General features: G+C 37.8%; 1 protein-coding gene across 3 annotated transcripts in view; it reads left to right on the top strand.

The window, feature by feature from the left end:
• Nucleotides 1–22,306, top strand: part of CHR4 (chromatin remodeling 4) — a 349,593-nt gene that overhangs the window by 204,127 nt on the left and 123,160 nt on the right. The gene's annotated exons all lie outside the window — the stretch shown is intronic.

The following is a 22,306-nucleotide window of genomic DNA, read 5'->3' as shown; positions in this document are numbered from 1 at the left end:
GATTATGTATTTTGTTGCTGATATGTATTGCACTCGGTGCCATTTTGATATATTCACCTTTACATCGTATATAGATGAGCAAACCTTGCATATTTTGTCTCTATTGGTTTGGAATCATGGTTTTAAATCTTAAAAATAGTTTTCTTTATTAAAAACTAATTATTTCATGTATTTTTTCAAAGACCAGTTCATTGAGATTTGACTAGTCCTAGTTTGGTTCCAGTTTGAAACTCGATTTATTAGGTGGACTGGTCGTGTCATCGGTTCCGGTTTTTAAAACTGTGATTGGAATATGCTTTGTTTTGAATTGCATGACAAGATTTTTTGAAATATTGACTGCACTAGTGTTGTAGAAAATAACAATGGGTTGATCATATTCCAATTTGATGTCTGGGAAAGTTTGTTTTATCCAGAGAACATGGGTACAACAGTTTCTTGCTGCTATGTATTTTACTTTAGCTGTAGAAATAGAAATTAATGGTTGCTTCCTGCTTGACCAAGATACAAGGCAATCTCTCAAGAAAAATGAACTCCCACTGGTGATTTTTTTTCATTAATGCTACATGTCCAATCAACATCTATGTATGCTGTCAATGTGAAATCTGTACTCTTGGGATACCAAAGTCCAAAATCGAGTGTGCCCTTTAAGTATCGAGATTCTTTTTATCACTTACATACGTGATTCCTTTGGCACTGATTGAAATATTGCAACCGTTCCAATTGCCTACATAATGTTTGGTCTCGAAGCTGTCAAGTATAATAGACTTTTGGTCATAGACCCGTGAAGTGTTGAATTTGACTTCGGGGGTTTCATCATCCTTGCTTAAGTTGCATCTGGTAATCACAGGGGTAATGACTAGCGCACATTCTTCCATTCGAAACTGCTCAAGCATCTCCTTGAGCTCTTTGGTTTGGGCAATGACTATGCCTTTGATGTTTTGAGAAACTTGTAGTCCAAGGAAATGACATTCAAATTCCTTTGACTTTTCTTGAGGAAATCCATGACTCATATCATCCACATATACAAGTGTAATCAATAAATTTCCATTTTCCATCTTGATGTATAGATTATTGTCAACAAACCCTCTTGTTGAAGATAGTGGTCTAACCTGGCATACCATGCTAATGGAGTTTGATTTAACCTATAAAGAGCTTTCTACAATTTGTGCACAATGTTTATGTGTATTTCCTCCTTTAAGTCTCCATTTAGAAAGGTGGATTTAACATCCGCTTGATAAACTTTAAAGCCTCCAGAAAACATAAATTGCAAAAACAATATTATTGCTTCTAATCTCGCAACTAGAGCAACAATTTCTTCGAAATCAATTCGTCTTGTCTTATTTTTGATAATTTGTCCATCATGATTCATTTCATTTATGAATAACTACTTAGTCACAATCACATTTTTGACTTTTGGTCGTGGAACAAGCTCCTAGGTTTCATTTTTCTCAATTTGATTGAATTCGTCTTCCATAACATTCACCTAATGTTGGTCCTTGTTGAAAATTTGGTAGCTTCAATCAATATTTTTGTTGGTAAAGTGAAGGAAAAATAATGATTTCCTATGCTTCACTAGGTCAACCTCAATTGCACAAGTCGGCCCTGCGATTTGAATGGGTTTGACCACAAGGTCAAAACCCTCCTCTAACATCACATATAAATTCAATTTTGTTGACCCTCATTTGGCATTACATCATCACACGTCATTCAATCTGAAACAAGAATTCCACACGTGCAAAGGGGAATTCAATCTCATCCTATTGTTCCATTTCGAAATCCCATTCTGCTGCAGGTTGTATGGAGCTAGTTATTCTCTCTTGATACCCTTCTTCACACATAACTCCTTGAAGACCTTCTCGATGTACTCGCCTCCATTTCTATTTGAAGAACCTTTATCTTCTTCCCTGTCGTGTTCTCCACAAGAGCCTTAAACTGTTGGAAGCGACTGAAGACTTTGTCCCTCGTCTTCAAGAAGTATATCTAAGCCCTTTCCTAGAGAAGTCGTCAATGAAGGTCACAAAATACTCATAACCCCTTAGAGATTTCATAAACAACATGACATATATATAAGAAAATAGACAACATGCTACATACATCAGAAAATATTAGGTCTAGCACACCCATGGCTCCACTGTCACTCCTTTGAAATGGAGCCATAATTGTCCCATGTCTTTGCTACTGTTGCTGCTCACCAGTGCCTTTAGAGTGTCCAACTGCAACTTTTATAACTTGTTGCTTCTCACCCCAATCTGTTTCAGTAGCTTCCAATCTCGGTGTTTTATGTACACCTTCTATCCTTGAAAGTAGACATCATATCCCTTATCTTGAAGAGCATAAACTGCAATTAGGTTCATTCCTAAACTTGGCACATGCAACACATCTGTAACATGAGTACTCTTGCCTGATTCCCTTTGAAAGGTAACTGTCCCTCTCCCAACTAGAGGGCACTTGGACTTATTTCCCATCTAAATATGGAAGCCTATCTCCTCTTCCTGGTATCTGGAAATGTATTCTCTAACCCCCTGTCACATGACATGATGCCCCATTGTCAATATACGAAACCCCTGTGGAGGTAGAGCTTGGTAAGCAAGTTATGAGAGCGAAATCATCCTCAAGTCTCGAGGATAGTAGTTCAATATCTGGTGAAGCTGCTATTTGTTGATTCTTCTTATCACCCTTCTGCTTGTTCGAACATTGACTGACAGAGTGTCGATGCTTATCGCATCCAAAACACTTGATTTTACTCGAGTCTTTTTTCTTCTTCTCTCACTTGGACCCTTTACTAGAGCCCTTCTTGGCCTTGCCCTTTCCTTCTAAGGCCACATTCTCGTCATCCTCACGTTTGTGGGTTTTACTACTGTTGCTGCCACTTACAGGACTCAATGTAAGCTCTTCCTGAGTGAAATCGCTTTGCAAATGATCCCAACTTGGTAAGGTATCTCGTTCGTTGATCACCCGAACGAATACATCCCACTGCTTTGAGAACCCATTCAAGGCCTTTCTAACGAGCTTAATATCAGTTAATTGATCTTTGACAACTACCAACTCGTCCTCGATAAGTTGAGCTCTGGTGAGATAACTAACAACATTTTTCTTCGATGTAATTAATTTCTTCTTTATCATTATGGAGCTTTCATCTTTTCTTGTAGGGCATCGACCATCCATCACTTTCCTTCACAGACCATCTTAGTCATGTCATCCTTTTTCTTCATCGGAAAGTGATCTTATAATCCACTTCTGGCTTTTCTTCATACATCTACCTCTTCCAAGTCATGTTTCCTTGAGGATCTTTCATCCAACCACATGAGTGGTAGTTGTATCTACAACGCTCTTTTGGCAGCCCTATATCAATCCATCCAGATGTTGTTCAAAAAAATAAAAAATGAACATCAAATCAAAGTTACCTTTTGTTATGGCCTTTCATCATGACATCTTGCTTGTAATATCAACATCCTGCACATTCATAAGCACATCTCCAAAAAATTCAATATCAAGGGTCTCCTTTCTTTACAAACCTTATCAGGGTCTGTAGTATACCTACAGGCTCTTCATGCCTTCTCTATGGAGATGTCATGGCCAAATCTTCTAGTCATTAGATGTTGATTTCCTTTCTATGTGACCATAGTTGCATCTTTCACGATCTCTTCTGTCTTTCTTCACATATTGCTCCCTAGGAACTTCTATCCATAGTTCCTTCATCTTTTTCAACCACCTCATATTCCATATGAGGATATTATGTTGATTTCATCTAGTCAATATGTGAACCATGCCTTTATGCATCTTTTCAAGAGAAGAGATCCCTTTCCTTTGATCATACTCGTGAGGTAGAGTATTCACCCATGCTATCTGCAACTACATGATGACATGATTTAATTTATCAAACATATGCATACATACCTCTTTTCTTCTTTTGGTTATCTAGACTTCCTTTGACAACTTTCTTTTCTTGATTGAGAGTTCATGCTACATTCCTTTGTCATCATACCATCATCCTTCTAAACAATGAATCCCATACAAGGTGGAATTTTCAACAAGACACTTGCTTCTTCTAAGAGAGGTGAACCTTTTAATAAAGATTCCAACAAAGGATTTTGATCATTCTCATCCTGCAAATGATCCTTCCTAATGATGCTGATGTATGATGAATTCCTTCTATTATGCTAGATGAATTTCTTTCAAACATATGCACTACACATGCTTTCAATGAGGTTACCAAGAGCTACTTCCTTTATATGATGATTGCTACATCCATGTAGACTTCTACTTCAACTATTCTTTCAACATTTTCTAATGATATCATGAGCTCTTGCTTCAATAGTACGCTTCTAGTATATTGCGATCTTCTACTGAGATGCATCTCGTCATAATGCTTCTCATTTTGACTGCCATGGTGGAGGTCTTTTCACCTCCCACTTCTCCTTTCTATGTATTGGAGAAACCCTAATAGTGAAGATCTATCCCTTTGGATTACTTTTTTCAATGATATGAGCATCATTTCTTTCTTTCCTTTTGCTGTCCTTGAATTTTGTACAATTTCTCTTGTAGTGCCCATATTCTTGACAACCATAGCATTGGATCTTTGACATATTCTTCTTCTTTTTCTAAGGACCAAACTTCCCAAACCTTCGTTTTCTCTTAGCCATGGCAGCAAGTGCTTGAACTTGTTCGTTTGATCCCACATCACTTTTTGCCTTCAACCTGGTTTCTTCAATCTTACATAATGACCAAAGTTAATTGAATGGGGTAGCTTCCTTCTTTCCATAGATGCTAGATGCAAATTTGCCCCATTCCTCTGGTAGTGCATTGAGCACTATGGTGGTCATTTCTTTATCAAACATTATCTCTCCCAATTCTTGTAGTTGGTCTCTTATTTGATACCCTCATAAAGTATGAGGCTATTTCATCTTCCTTTGATATCTTCATCTTGTAGAGTGTTTGTCTTAATGATATCACTTCTCTAGTAGTACTTACGGAGAATAATTCTACTAGCTTCTCGTATATTTGTTTTGATGTCTCCAACATTGACACATAGGGTATGAAGGGATCTTTGATGGATTCTATAAGGATCCTTTGAGCCCTTACTTCCCCTTTCATGTACTTTGCAAGAGCTTGAGCTTCTTTCTTTGGAGGTTTAGTGATTGAACCCTTAGCATGATCAATGACTTCATTTTCTATGATGATCAAATTTGTGCTCTTTTTCCATGTAAGAAAGTTTGATGACCCAACAAATTTGTTGCTTTCCTTGCACAATGAAGTCATTTTGATAGATTCAGATGTGAACATGAAGATACTCCTTGATGACAATATCTTCAACTTGATGCCTACTTGATTTTGATGATGATGTTGATAATAGAAGATGTCTTTTTTCAAAAGTGATCCTTGGCGCTCAGAGAGGGAGATCACCTTGCTTTCTAGATGATGATGACAACACCTTGTCGTTGATTTTCTTTGATGTAGGGGCTTCAAGATGCTCCAATGTGAAGTCCTTCTTTGAGATGAGAAAGAGTCCTTGAGATCTTCTTTGTGATGATGATTGAGGAATGTATGAGCTTGTCAAGAGTGCTTCAAATGTGGAACCCTTCTTCGGATGAGCTAGGGTTTTGAGGTCTTCTTCTTTGAGATGTGATGATCCTTGAGATGAATGGTCCTTCTTGATGATTAATGCTCTTGAATATCTTCTTGTGCTTCAGCCTTTGAGTGTCCTTCTTTAAGCTGCCTCTCCTTGTCTTGTCACCTTAGCTTTGATACTCTGTTGAGAAATCTAGGGCAGCTAAATTATGTGATTTCTCTTGCTTTTATAACTGCTTCTGATGTATTTTTACTTATCTTGATTAGATTCTTTTTCACTTTAATTATTATTTTGTTCATTTCATCAAACAACTACCAAACCATAAAGAACGATGAGACAAGAGGACACAAGATATAGGCGATTAGACTGGGCCAAAACCTCTCCACTTGAGAGGAAAACCAACAAGAATTCTTCTCTTCTTATAGAATCTTCAATTGACGAATTCCAAGGCCTATGACCCTTGACCAAGACCCTCCAAGACCAAGTCCCTTAACGAGCTTTCCTTCTAGCAGTTTCTCAACAACTCTTGCAATTTCGACCTCCAACAAATTATTCTACCCAACAAATTCTTCTGTAACTTCGACCAACAGATTCCACTACAACTTCGGCCTCTCCAGTAGATTCACAACTTCAACCTAGCTGCAACTTCATAGCTTTGATGCGACTTCACAACTTCAATGCAGCTTCATAATTTCGTCTTGCCCAGTAACTATAGAAACCCAAACAAAAGAGAGAGAGAGAGGCCCAAAACTTTGATCTTGTTCTTGTTCTTGTTCTTTGTCCTTTTCCAGTTTCTATCTTGAGGAGATCGAAATTGCTTGAGAGTATGTCCAAATGAGACCGAGTTCCTTCTTATATATAGGCTTTTGAGGGGTATGAATTGCTATCTTTAGGTCAACTTGATCTATGCTCCATGACAAGGTCTTGGAGGGTCTTTTGACTCTACTTTGACTCATTAAGTTTTTCTTTACAATATGTAACATTCCCAAGGAGGGTCATTCATACATGGAAATGACTCTTATGACTTGTAGAATCAATGACAAGCCCTAGAAGCTCTCAATGGGAGCTTGACCTATAAAATAAATTCGTTGAGCATGAAACCCATGTCTCAAAAGTAACAATAATAAATTTATTTTTCTTATTTCATTAAATACATAAAACATGATTACGTATGTCATTATGAAGACTGAACCTAGTTACATATTTCAACACTGTTAACAATAGCATCCTGGAACAACTTTAGAATGGCATCTTACATCTTCTTTGCTGTATCCAAATCTACGATATGTGGAACTATATGATCCTTAACTCCGTCTAGGATTATTCTCCTCACCTTGGCATCTTCTTTCTTGTATGCTAGAAGCTGTGTTGCATTTGTTGCATAGTTATAACACTGGTCGCATATTCCTTGAGACCATTCTCTTTGAGCAACAATGAAATTTTGGCTTTCTAGACACCAAAGTTAGAAGCTCCATCCAGTCTGTCCTGATCTCTCAATTTCGCTGTAGCGATTTCTGAAAACCCTCGAAAAAAAACAAAACCCAAAATAAATCTGAAGAAGTTGAATTGAGTTTTATTAACCCTCGATTTCTCTTTCTCTGTCCTACGCTGAGCCTCTTTTGCCCTTATATCTGCGCTCCACTGAGTTGCTCTAATACCTTGTGAAAATCGTATTGCAATTACTAGTGATTATTCTTTTACATTTAAAGTTTATGTTATGAATAGAATATATATAAAAATAGTATAAATATAAATAATGATGATAATTGTAATAATGATTAGTTTATTAGTAATTAGTACTGAAGAGGCATGTCTAAATGGGACATGACCTTCCATGAAGAGGTACTTGCCTAGGGTATATAAGCAGGCCCTTACTCTCATTTGTAACATCATTCTCGTTCATACTTTCTAATATATATATATATATATATATATATATATTGTATCTTCAATGTTTTAAAAACCGTTTTCAAAAACCGGTTACCGGTCAAACCGGCCGGTTAGCAAGGCTGCCGGTCCGAACCGGCCAAAAAACCCGGTTTGATAGGGCATTTCACCTTTTTTCAGCCCTAACCGGTGAAAACCGGCCGGTTTAGGACGGAACCGGCCGGTTCCGTCCTAAACCGGCCGGTTTTTGGCACGCCCACCGTAAAGTTAAAAAATCATATTTTTCACTTTGTTTCAGGGGTTTTGGGGGGAAACTAAGGGTGTTTCAACCCTAACAATGTTAGCAATTAATGGTAATGTTAAATTCTTAAAGTAATGTGACATTTCCTTTAATTTTCATTTTCATCCTTTTACTTAAATTTTTAACATTACCATGAAATGACTCAGGATGTTTGAGAGTGGTTTCGACCTCATTGGATTTCATATGGAGAAACTAGAATTTTAGATTTCACTCAAAATTCAACAGACTTAATGGTTTTCAGGATTTCATGGTTTGGGGCTAAACAATAAATGCAATCAGAGCTCCAAATGATGAGCAAAACTCCTGATCTAGATGCCATTGTGTGGGACGATATTGATCCAACATTAGAATGGGTGGAGGACACTGAAGAACCTGTGTTTGAGGCTGATTTTGATATCAACATGGCTTTAGCGGGGGATGATGCAGATTATGTGGTGGCATCAGAACTAGGATCAATAGCGGCATCAAGGAAAGGCAAAGAACCAATGGAAGGCACTAGTCATGCAGGTCGACAAACTCGTGCTTCCATTAGGCCCACTTCTATTGTCATTGGTGGCATTGATACTGAGGTTGTAGATCAGGCTGAGGCATCCTCAGACTCTGAACTAGATGATGTCTATGTAGCTCCTGATGATGATCCTGTGTCTAGTAGTGGTGATGAACTTGATGATTGATCATGTGTACACTGTAAACTTGTAGTAGGTCAATGGCCTCATAGCTTGCAGCATTGTTTTTGGACTTTATAGGCCATTTAGAGCCTCATTTCTTATGTATTTTGCTATTTTTTCGATGATATGTATTGTACTCGGTGCCATTTTGATATATTCACCTTTACATGGTATATAAATGAGCAAACTTTGCATATTTTGTCTCTATTGGCTTGGAATCATGGTTTTACATCTTAAAAATAGTTTTGTTTCATTAAAATTAATTATTTAATGTATTTTTTTAAAACCGGTTCGTTTAGACCAAACCAGTCCCGGTTAGACCGGTTCCGGTCGGTAAACCGGTTCATTAGGTGGACCGGTTCGGTCACCGGTTCCGGTTTTAAAAACATTGATTGAGATCTTCATATTCCAAGTCTTTTGGAGTGTTTAACTTCTAAGTATACGAACTTTGTTCGTACCATTGGTATCAAAGCCACGTTGGTAGATCCCAACCTTTGGCTCAACTTGTTTTCACAACTAAAGCGTTTCACTACATAATTGGAGGTTCTCCATTTTGGTGGTTTTGCCATTTAGGCCTTTGGCCATTATTAAAAGAAAAAATATTAATTAAAAACAAAAGAAAAAAGAAAGAAAGAAAAAAACCATAGAGAAAAAGGGGCAAATAAAAAAATTATATAGAAACAAGAAAATTATTAAAAAAAATATAGCGGGAAAAAAAGAGGATATATAAAAAAGGAGAAAACACACACACACACATATATATATATGAAAAAAAGTGTTAAAAAACAAATTATATTTAAAAAAATATATGTCAAAAATAAATAAATAATAATAATAAGAAAATTAAAAAGAAGGGAAAATTAAATAAGCTGAAGCTCCTCGAGCCGGCACAATTGCTCCGTTTTGACTAGCCACTTTCCAAGCTGTCTGCAACCATCATTACTCCGCGTCTTCTTCCTGTAATACACAGGTCCAAATTTGGATTGTAGCGCAGTTAAGACACTACAGCCGCCAATGGGTACTCGTCCACCTCGTAACTACCAGTCGAACACCTCGTTGCCGCCAACGGGAACTCATCCACCTCGCAACTACCAGTCGAACACCTCGCCGCCGCCAACGAGAACTCGTCCACCTCGCAAATACCAGTCGAACACCTTGCCGCCAACTAACTAGATTCCTCGGTTAGTAATAAAACGAGCCCTTTGACTCTCCCACGCCGCCACTGGCTTCTCCACTGAGTTCGAGTGGCCTTGTTCCATTGCCTCAACTAGCTGCAGGTTGATGTTGAACGAGCCACTACAAAACCACTATTTCTTCTTTTTGTCATTCCATAGCCATGACCTTCGATCGCATTCTCCCTCTTCCTCCATTATCACTCCCTCTGTTTTTTCCCTGTCATCGCCGATCACTTGCAACCGTCTCACACCAATACAGTCGCCGCATTCTCACATAGCATTCAACGCTGAATACACCAACAGATAGTTGAAGTCGTCAGTCATAGCCATGGACAAACAACTAAATCACAGTGCTGACGGTTTCCCTACCTGTCGTCTCACTGAGTTCCTGCCGCTACCACTAACACGCAGTGCCACTGCCAAGTAGTCACCTCTGTTTGTTGAATGTTCCCATCTGCCATTGTTGCCCAACGATCAATTGCTGCAGCTTCACGAACTCATCGTTTGAAGACCCTGGTTGCAGCTCGCACGATGAATGGTTGCCGCCATTGTTGCGAGTTCCTGCCACCATAGAAGGCATACAATTGAAAATTAAGATTGACATTGATAAAATTAATGAGAATGACGTGACCATTACAGGCAACAATTGTTAATATTCTTGAAAGTCGGATTAAGATTAATCATCAAAGTCAAAAACCCTGAATTGATTTGTTGAAAGAGAAGGAAATTAAAGTCGTTCGGTATATGGGCTATTAAATTTTAAATAAATAAGTAAAAAAAATCGAGTTGAATAGGCGAACCAATAAAAAAAGGGTTAGCTGAATGATTATATAAAGAAAGCTTTATACAACATAAAGAAAAGAAAATAAATGTTAATTTTAGAAAAACGGTATTCGACATTTATTAAGGGTTTATATCAAGCCAATTTAAAGAGAAGGCCTTTAAAGTCTATAAAAAAAGTGCTTGGCTAAAATATTATCGTTGAAAAGATTAAGATTAAAAAGGGATATTTAAAAAAAAAAAATTATTATAAAAGTGATTTGAGAAAGGAAATTAAGAAAATAATAGAAGATGAGTTCCACGCGACAACCATTATTTTGGTCTAAATGTCTGTTTTATGTAAAATACATTGAATATCCATGGATTCATATAAATTGTGAACTAAGTTGCCCAACATGTGGAAAATTATCTAATGTGGAAGAATGTCAAGATGATGTACTGATGCAAATGACAGAACGGGAGGAATTTTTTTTAAAACTGGAACGAAAATTAATTGAAAAGGACGAGGAAATTTTGCATCTAAGGGCCAATAGCCAAACATTACTTGCAAAGGTCGAGCAGTCCAAAGAAAGAAAGAAAAAATTAGAAAAAGAAAAGGAATGTGTTGAGAAGCAATTCAGCGAAATTCTATCAGAGAAGGAAGAAGAAAATTTGTGCTTAAAAGACTTGAATCAAAGGTTATTAAAACAAATTAAGTGTTTAAAAGATGAGAAGTTCGAATACCAAGGTAAAGTCGACTCAGAAAATGAGGAACTCTTACGTCTCAAACATCATAATCAAAGTCTACTCACTCAAATTAAGAAACTTAAAAATGATAAGAAATTTTTGAACAACAAATTAGAAGAATTCATCACGAAAGAAGTGTCAAAGCCGTCAATCCACGTTGAATATACGAACATCGATCCAATCAATATCAGAACTCAAGAAAATGACAAAACATATTCAGATGTTGCAGGTCAGACGATGGAAATTCCAAGTGAAGATTCTGTAATTAAATCAACAACATCAGTTTTTGAAGTAAATCAAGAAAATTCCAGACGCATGATAAGGGAAAATCAAACCAAAAGAACTCCTTATCTACATTTAATCACAAGAATAGACATCTCAATCTATCTACGAATCTGTATCACTTAGAACATAAACAACAAACTTATTTTCTGAAGGATAGTGAAGTGCGCATAATTCAGTCCAGTGATAACGATTCATCACAAGTTTCCAGTAATCGAAAGATTCCACAAAAGAGTAATTTAGGATGGTAAGGTCCTTTCTTTGTGCGACAATTTTATATATCACTCCAAGGATCATATCAACTTGTATCTGTTGAAAATAGTGTAACTAGGTTCGGTTTTCACTATGTCAAATATTGTAACGATGTATTTTTGTATCAAAGAATTATTTTTGCTCCAATTGAGAGCCCTAGTCAAGTCAATATTTGTCAAAGAGTCCTTCCAAATCATCAAATGAAAACCACCGAAATGTACCCACTGAAATTAAAGAAAAAGGAATCCGCTTGTAATGACGGCTTAATGGAGGAGATCACGTCAGCTTGAAGATGGGTAAACAAACCTATAAATAGGCAACGATGGCACTCCCTTGTAATATAAGAGACACTCTCATTCTTGCAAAAAGGACGAAGAAGACGAGACGAAAAAGTGGCAGCTGCAGTTGAGGAAGTCTGTTCCCTCATCCGATATTATCTTCAGGTCTGTTCTCAAGTGCGGAGGTCTGGTCTGGGCTAGGGCATCATCGCATATGGTCTATTGCTTGGGTTACATGTTGGATCTAGCCGCAATCTGAGAGGTGAATCCATTCTCTTGAAGATCGAAGTGGTGGAAGGGCTAGAACAGCCATCATTACCCTCGCACGTGCATCTATAATCTGAAGATGATTGTCACAATCTCGCTGTTTTTGAACAGTCATTATATTGGCATGTAATGCAGTGGATCAAGCTCAAGTCAAGGAGCTGCTTCATGTGTGATTAGTTTGCATGGAAAGCAAAGGTGGAAGGAGGCTAGAAGAGGCTGCTCTCGACATCATTTGTTGACTGTCATCACCTTGGTACAGACCTGCTATACAGTGTGAAGTTGCAGAAGGAGATTCAGTGTTTGGGTACATTTCGGAAGGTTTGTCATTTTGATGTTGAAGGCTATCTTGTGTCATTTGTAAGGGTCTTGGAATTCATCAATAAAGATTCTATAAGAAAGAGTTAAAGGGTTTTTCCTCTCAAGATTTGAGAGGTTTTTGCCCTGGCTTGGTGCCAATATCTTGTGTACTAGTGCATGATTGATCTTCTTGTTTTGATAGCTGGTTGATGATATCAATACATGTTAATAATATCAATCAAATCTGAAGGAAATAATATCACAAGCAGTTATCATAGAAAGAGAAATCAAATAATTATATTGCCTTTAAATTTCTCAACATGGTTTCAGAGCAAGGTTCAACAAAGGGCGTGAAGAAGATCATCTCACTCATGAAGAAATTGGCTAGCTTCGGATCAGTTATTAATCTAAAGATCAAGTAAGTATGGGTTTAAGGGCAGATAGACTAGGTCTCGGGTAAAGGGAGGCAAGTTCCTGCAACTCGCAAGTATATGCAGCAGTCTAAATATTGGTATCTTCGACCTGTCTCCTACAGCCGGTATGCGCAATCGAGCTGAAATTTCGCATGAACGAAGGAGCAGATCTGCAATATAGATTTGACTGCACCTCGGATGGGTATAAGGTGCAGACAGGTCAGATTTCGAATGAGGCTGAGGTGCAGGTTGGGTACAGAATCTCGGAAGGCCTCATCTAATTCGGTGATGATCACAGTGAGGTAAGATAATAGTCTTCTCCTCCTCGGTGATGCACATCTCAGCTAAGGTAAACACGGTCATTATAATTCGGTGGTGAAATAAATCTCCAGGAGTAAACACAGTCTCGACATGATTGTAACAAGCAAAAGTGTCAAAGGATATCACTGTAAAGGGTTCAGATCTATCTCCAGCAACCTCCGCATACATCAAAGAATTACTATAGTCTCGGCATACTGATTAAAGAAGATCCAAGTGATATCTCTGTAGTAGTCTCGGTATACTGAAAAAAGGAGACTTAATGACAGTGACAAGGGTTACATAATGAGAAGCAGTGATAAGATTCACTGTCTTGGCATAATAAGAAAAAGGCGTCAAGGACCATCACAGTCCCGGAATACTCTCTCGACATGGTCACAGTTAATGTGAGGATGATCTCAGCAAGAGTGCAGCGATGATGAAAGCATGATGCAACAGTCATTATGATAATTGTCATAATGAAGCTCTGGGTACATCGATGAAAGCATAGAATAAAGATCACAGTAAAGATCTCAATAGACCTCATTGACATGGTGAAGAAGCAGCAGTGAAGCAATGATGAAGATCTCAACAGTGATGGAGCAAAGGGTTGACGTCTTGATCTTGGAATGGCAGAAAGTGTCAAGGGTCATGGTCTACTCCAATTACTGCCAACATGATCAAGGTGAAGAATTCATCTTCACATCTCAAGTAAGTATTTTCATCAATCACTTTTTGAAATGACTTCATAATTGCAAGAAAATCTATAGGCTGTATGGGTTGACAAAGGTTCTTGCATAGAATAAGAAGGATTGACAGAATCCTTATGGAAAGAGAAGTTAGCGCACAGGTCTCCTTTAAATTCATGAGAAGGAAATTCTTAAAAGTCCTCTCATCTCTATGTAGCAAGAAGGAAGACAGATAAGAAATGCTAGAAGAGGTACTCTCTGAAATGCAGTAAAGAAGAAATATCTTCATAAGATCTCAATTGTGAGATCTGGGAAATATAATGAAATGATGATCATCATTGATATTGATAAGCAAGGTAACAATTATCCATGAACAAGAAGGTTACTTCAATCAACAGTTTGTGTTCTCTTTGCTAGAAAGAGAAAGACAAGTTGAAAGGACTAAAATAAGTGCAGAAAAGGAAAAGGAAGGTTGACAAGACAGCATAGTACTATGGAAGAGGAGTTGATATCGCTGGAAGGGTGAAGAAAACGGACCAAGAAAAGAGGGAATAGCAGATCTCTAAGTGAGATGGTGTCCCTCACAGAAGGTTCCTATCATTGGCTTCAAAATCCCTTGCAGATATGACCATGATAATAAAATGCATTATGACATAATGGAAACATTGGAAACAAGAGCTCGTAATATCACCATGGAAATCATGAAGGACAGAAATCCATGGCAGTCGAACATGAAGGACATAGCTCTTGGAAATCTCATTGGAGGAAAGGAAGAAGTCATCCAGGTCAAGGGGAACATTTGCTAGATGAGGATATACAAGATCCTGAAGAGTCTCTGATAGAACCTCAGTGGAGGATCCCCTAGTTTGGGAAGGCAGCGAATGCTTCATCATGAATTCCAACTTATGGAATTCATGAGATGAAGGACTGATGACATTAGAAAGCGAATCAAGGGATTGAAGATTTCTCAATCAAGGACGCTGCTGGAAGTAGCAAAAGTAAAATGAGGTATGTATGCTTGTATTTATCTAATATTGTAATATCATGTCATATGGTTGCAGGTAACACGGATGAAGCTTGATCAAAAGAAAAAGGATCTCCTCCTTTGAAAGAATGCAGAAAGGACATAAGTCACATTAGATGAAATCAACATAATATCCTCATATGAAGTATGAGGTGGTTGACTACAATGGAAAAACTCTGATTGAAAACTCCTGGAATGGAAGATTTGAGGATGGAAGAGATCATGAAGTATGCAACCATGACGAAGGCATTCAACATCTAGAGGATCAGGAAGACTTGACCAGGAAATCTCCTGGAAAGATGTAAAGACTTTGATAGAAGTCTGAAAAGAGAAAGACCCTTGACAACATATATTGTTGGGAGATGTGTCAACACGTATGCAGGATGTTGATGCCTACAAGAAGATGTCATTGATGGAAGGCCATCACCAAAATGTAACATGTGATTTGTTTTTGGTGTCTGACCTCGACAAATTATGGGTATGTGTGCAGGGCCAAGGTCAGGAGAATTGTGAAGGATGTCACAACTATGTACCTTGTAAATCACCGTTGAAGAAAAGGGTGAAGATAGATGGCCCGATGAACGAAGCCCCAGATGAAAAGCCAACGAGGATACTTTTTAGGAAAGAAGGAATGACATGACCGGGGAAAGTGATGGATGGCTGAACCCTACATGTAAAGAAATTGATGACATCGAAGTCTTGGATCATTAGTCAACTAGAAGACCCTATAAAGAACTGATGATAGAGTCGCTGGGTAACAGGGAGGTCTGAGAGGTTCCTATGAGTAAAAAGCCTCGAGCAAGTTTCTGAGTGAAGAGAAACTTGGAACTCGTCCTTGGTTAAAAGGGAGAGTTAAACACGACATTCTTGTTTTCAGTTTGGAAGAGAGAATGGAGGATTGAGTAATCATCTGGCATCCGACACTCTTTGAGGATGTGGTAAGGCATCCAAGACAAGAGTGGGCAAGAGGACCGATATTCTTGAGTGCTGGGAACCCAAGATGAGAATAGTCCTAGTAGGGCATACTTAGTGAACACCCGGGTGGGTATGACCCTAGGAGAGACAATGATGAGTGTGTCTATAAGTCATTGGTATCACCAACATTGTGCTCTGATCTAATTGAGAGATAGAGCGGTTAGTCAAGGCCTTGCTTAATGGAAACAATGTTGGTTGAAATGATGCTAGAACATATGGATAACTAATCTGACTCTTTGCTTATGAGAACTCTTTTATTGAGAATGTCCATGTACCATGTATGTATGAATACCACCCTAGTTAAGAGGGAGTGTTGAAAATAGTGTAACTAGGTTCGGTCTTCACTATGTCAAATAATGTAACGATGTATTTTTGTATCAAAGAATTATTTTTGCTCCAACTGAGAGCCCTAGTCAAGTCAATATTTGTCAAAGAGTCCTTCCAAATCATCAAATGAAAACCACGAAATGTACCCACCGAAATATACCCACTGAAATTAAAGAAAAGCGAATCTGCTTGTAATGATGGCTTAATGGAGGAGATCACGTCGGCTTGAAGATGGGTAAAAAAGCCTATAAATAGGCAACGGTGGCACTCCCTTGTAATATAAGAGACACACTCTCATTCTTGCAAAAAGGACGAAGAAGACGAGACGAAGAAGTGGCAGCCGCGATGTTCCCTCATCCGAGATTATCTTCAGGTCTATTCTCACGTGCGGAGGTCTGGTTTGGGCTAGGGCATCATCGCATATGGTCTATTGCTTGGGTTACATGTTGGATCTAGCTTTAATCTGAGAGGTGAATCCATTCTCTTGAAGATCGAAGTGGTGGAAGGGCTAAAACAACCATCATTACCCTCGCACATGTATTTATAAGCTGAAGATGATTGTCATGATCTCGCTGTTTTTGAACAGTCACTATTTCGGCATGTAATGTAGTAGATCAAGCTCAAGTCAAGGAGCTGCTTCATGTGTGATTAATTTGCATGGAAAGCGAAGGTGGAAGGAGGCTAGAAGAGGCTGCTCTCGACATCATTTGTTGACTGTCATCACCTTGGTACAAACCTGCTATACAGTGTGAAGTTGCAAAAGGAGATTCAGTGTTTGGGTACATTTTGAAAGGTTTGTCATTTTGATGTTGAAGGCTATCTTGTGTCATTTGTAAGGGTCTTGGAATTCATCAATAAAGATTCTATAAGAAAGAGTTCAAGGGTTTTTCCTCTCAAGATTTGGAGGGGTTTTTACCCTGTCATCGTGCCAATATCTTGTGTACTTGTGCATGATTGACCTTCTTGTTTTGATAGCTGGTTGATGATATCAATACATGTTCATAATATCAGTCAAATCTGAAGGAAATAATATCACAAGCAGTTATCATGGAAAGAGAAATCAAATAATTATATTGCCTTTAAATTTCTTAACAATATCAATGAAGAGGATAGTTTTGAGACGAGAAGACATTCGAAACAGAAAAAGAGATCAATCCTTTTCATCAGCAAGCTTTGAGGACAAAGCTTTTTGAGGAGGAAGGCAATGTTATGAATAAAATATATATAAAAATAATATAAATATAAATAATGATGATAATTGTAATAATGATTAGTTTATTAGTAATTAGTACTGAAGAGGCATGTCTAAATGGGACATGACCTTCCATGAAGAGGTACCTGCCTAGGGTATATAAGCAGGCCCTCACTCTCATTTGTAACATAATTCTCATTCATACTTTCTAATATATATATTATATCTTCAATGGAGATCTTCATATTCCAAGTCTTCTGGAGTGTTTAACTTCTGAGTATACGAACTTTGTTCGTACCAGATTATCTGTCTTCTGTAAATTTCTTACAACAAATATTGAATAAAAACAACTGCAATTTCACCAAATTAAATCCTAGGAACTGAGAAAATAATGCATACATAAAATTAGACATCGGTATTTTTGGACCAAAGTCCTTGGAAAAACCCCATTGTTGGGAAAAACATTTCTAGAGATGGGGGTTTATATTATTTCTCCAACAAATCAAGGATTACATAAACTGCTTGCTTTTTACTGGCAAAGCTTTGGTAATTTAATTGATCTTCACTGCTGGCCAAATTGAGTTGGGAAATCAAGAATCTCCGTCTTCATATGAACTCAGTGCCTCCTAGGCAATTCACACTTCCTCCAGTTATTTGCATTGGTAGACTGGAAAATACACATTGGCTTCCAACAACTTGACTAACCAACTCGCACTTCCCCCAGAATATCATTTCGACAATTGGCAACAAAATCGAGCCATTGGAATTTCACACTGGATAAACTGGCTACTTGCACTACCTAACTCAACCTTACTCCTGCAGGATAATTCAACTTCCTCCTTGCTCTCAGAAAAATGGAATCACTGTGAGGAATTTCTTTGGAAATTCTCTCCTCAATTTGTCATACTGAAAACCTCTTTGATGGTGTCTCCCATGCTACCACTACGCTCTTGCTATCGATCGAATGGTCTCCAAAGGCCCCATCGATCTCCTCTTATAATCTTTCGTTGACGAATCAATGACCATGATCTAATTCCAATCAGTGGCTAAGATCATCTTGACTTCCTCAAATCACTTTTCTAGAAGTCACTAGAACAAAATCAATTTGTCTCAATTAATCCCTGATTATTTAACCCATTTCCCTAAGTTAGACTTAGGAAATAATTAAAAACTCATTAATTAAATCTAATTAAGATATTTCACGTAGAAACTTTTATCGGGTAGTGGAGATAATTAATCTGCTTCCGTTCCTTGCCTCATCGACACCATTTGAGACTAGAATACCTGTCTGAGCTACAAAAACTAACAGGTGGGTCCTACTTGAGGAATACTTGCTATGTTTAGGGAAACAAGGGCACGTTGAACCTTGTGGTATCCTATGATTTTGACCTAAGGTGCACCAACTAAGGAAGTTTTTTCACAGTTTCTTGTGGCTATACTTCTCGCTGTTTTTGGCGTAGTCCAACTTACCCTACATGAACCTATCTTGCTATTTTTATGCTTCACTTCACTTAAGTTAATGGTGGGCTGCTATTTGTGGTAAATTTTGAGTTTTGGAGGAGTTGCTATCTAGAGCTAGGCCACCCTGCTTGAGTGACCTTCCCATTCATATGAATGAGCCCGATTCTTGTCATTTCTAGCCTAGAGAGGCGCACTTCCCTATTCGTGAGATAGGGCACATTTATGGAGCCTTATTTATCACATGCATATGTTATTTTGTCTCTTAGAGGTGGGGCACTTCACTTAGAGGCTTCCTTGGTGTATTTTTGGAAATTCTATTCTTAATGGACCTATTATGTGTTGTACTCTAAACTTGGATTTCTATTTTAATTTTTTAACCATTGCTATTCGTACACTCCTCTCTTCTCTATAAATCATTGTACAAGCAATGGAGAAAGGGTATTGGTGTTTTCTTCTAGAGAGGGTGTGATTGAGAGCTAGCAATAGAGTGGAAGTGTCAGTTGAATGACTCCATAGTCATCATCATGATTATTATCGATCCCTATGGTGTGGAAAAGTTGAAGAATCTTGATTTTCCGTGAGGATTTTGAGAGTGTTTGGCTTGTTTCATCTTGCTGATGGGGATTTCCGGAGTAGAACTGTGTAGTCTTTGGGATCCATCCAACGTTTTGAGATGGTAACTCCATCCATCATCAGGGACGAAAGAGCCTTGTGAATGTCAATGTCTGTTTGTTCTACAACCCTTGACAATAAAGACTTGTCAACTACTTTCTTGGTGACTATTACTTATGTTCATTGTGTAAGAACTTCTATATCATGGAATCTTATTAGTTTTTATTGCATGCTTAATAGAAAATTAAGCTGGTCGAATTACGTAATTTTAATTTACCCAGCTCGCTTTGTTTGATTCATTATTCAATTCCATATAATCCACTGGTCAATTTATTTGGTTACTCGAATTATTTGAAGACAAACTTATTCAATTTACTTGATTTTCCTGTATTCTTAGGCATATAGATCATATAGATTAGTTCATTTGCAGTTGTTTTCTTTAGTTTTATTGCAGAATGAGAAAGGAGTTATACCTCTTTCTTGAGTTGTGTGGATAGTAAAATATATAACATAAAATAGCATTTAATTTTTGTTTTCCAGAATAGAAAACAGCGTGAACACCTTGCTGTTCATCACATTTTGACACAGTTATCGTTGGTTTTCCACATTTTAGTTTCATTGGTTTGCATGCCCATATTTAGTGGTCATTTATTGTGTTGATTGCCATTTTTTCTAGCTGTTGAATGCTTTTGTGTTTTACAGCTTTCTAACTTCTACTACTTTAGTACAGAGCAGTGAAGTACCTTTCCCTTTTAATTTATTGTTTAGTTTGCATTGTTTTTCCATGCAATTTAACTTGCTGTCCACTTTCCTTGTCCGCTTATTTTTATCGGTTTCTACAGGAAGCAGATTTATTTTATTGATTTGAGTTTCTACTTATCGTTATTGGTTTTTAGTTTACTGTTTGGATCATCTAGGGTTACCGCCCTGAATTTAGGGTGAACTAACTTTGAAGCGAGAAGAATCAAGTGAGGTGATGGTGGTTTGTTTCCTGTAGTTATCTGGACTCCATTTACATTTTACAGGATGGGAATTTCTGGATGATAACAGCCTCTATTATGTTATGCAGATGTTTTGTAATTAATAACATGTGACCATAATTGCATTTAATTTAAGGCCAGGTCTAGGTGGTTAATTCATCATAAGTTCCTAAAGGTGCTATAAATATGTAATCTCAGGTGATACTCATGAGGGAATGTTATACACCTCTGAGTTATTATTGTTGCAGCATGATTAATAAAAATCATGTTTCATATTTTCAACTTTACTGTGTTTCACTGATATGTTTATTTCTCCAAAAATATATCAGTCATTGTAAATTTCTATTTTTCCTGTTATTTAAGCCTAATTAAAGTCTAAATGTGAGTTTATATTTACAAGTTACATTTAGGGGCCATTGCAGGACAACGTTCTTTATTTATTTGTGGGACTGGGCATCATTCTATTTTGATCTATTTTGTGCTTGTATCTCTCATGGTATAATTGTGGATAGATTTATGCTTCATTTTGTTGTTATGCTTGCTAATGAGTGGGTTTCTATCTTTATATTGATTTATACAACTTGTGCCCAGACAAATGGTTAGAATCTTCATTCACAACAGTGCCCTAATCCTCTTAGTTATGTTTTAAAGCTTGTGGTGAAACCAATGTTTTTAAAAACCGGAACCGGTGACCGGACCGGTCCACCTAATGAACCGGTTTACTGACCGGAACTGGTCTAACCGGGACTGGTTTGGTCTAAATGAACCGGTTTTAGAAAAATACATTAAATAATTATTTTTTAATGAAAAACTATTTTTAAGATTTAAAACCATGATTCCAAGGCAATAGAGACAAAATATGCAAAGATTGCTCATTTATATACCATGTAAAGGTGAATATATCAAAATGGCACCGAGTGCAATACATATCATTGACAAAATACATAAGCAATGAGGCTCTAAATGGCCTCTAGAGTGCAAAAACAAAGCCTACAAACTATGGGGCTAGTGGCCTACTACAAGACTCCAGTCTACATATATGATAATACTATAATAGTGATCAACATTATCACTTGAAACTTCTCATGAGTCATCATGATCAAACTCAGCTGGTTGAGTCTCGACTCTCAAACTTTGCAGTCACAAACTTCTCTATTGGTTCAGTGACTTGAGTCTCAAACTTCTGAAGTTATTCTGCCCTAATATGCCCTATTATTTCATTTGGTGCTCTACATGGCTTTACATGGCCTCCTATCCCAGCCAAGTGTTGTTTGAACCTGTTAATACCCCCTCCTTGAATGGATTTTTGGCAATATTTGCAGATCATTTTGCCATCAATCATAGCACAATGAGCCCATGCAGTATCTCTGGCTTTTGGAAGCATGATGACTACCTGGAAATGCAAACTAGCTTCCTTAGCCTCCTCTTGAAGATGGCAACTCCATTGACAGCTACACACTATCTCCAAAATAGCTCCAACTCCAACTCCAAGATGACTACTTCAGCTGCGCAAAAACTTGACACTCTCCAAGCTCACAAACAAACTCACAAACACTCCAAATCAGTTGTGTGAGACAAATGAGAGTGAGAGGGGCCTCTTAAAGGCTTGGAGAGGGTGTTTTTGGAGGGAAAACACCCTTAGTTTCCCCCCCAAAACCCCTAAAACACAGTCAGAATTCCGGTTTTTTAACTTTACGGTGGGCGTGCCTCTAACTGGCCGGTTAGGACTGGTTAGGGCAAAAAAAAGGAGAAATGGGCTAATGAACCGGGTTTTTTGGCCGGTTTAGACCGGCGGGCTTGCTAACCGGCCGGTTAGACTGGTAACAAGTTTTTAAAACTATGGGTGAAACTTAA

This window comes from Pinus tabuliformis, chromosome J (genome assembly GCF_031772625.1).
Source record: "Pinus tabuliformis cultivar Carrire ecotype Pingquan chromosome J, CPIR1, whole genome shotgun sequence".
Taxonomy (NCBI): domain Eukaryota; kingdom Viridiplantae; phylum Streptophyta; class Pinopsida; order Pinales; family Pinaceae; genus Pinus; species Pinus tabuliformis.
This window is presented reverse-complemented; position numbering and strand designations above follow the sequence as displayed.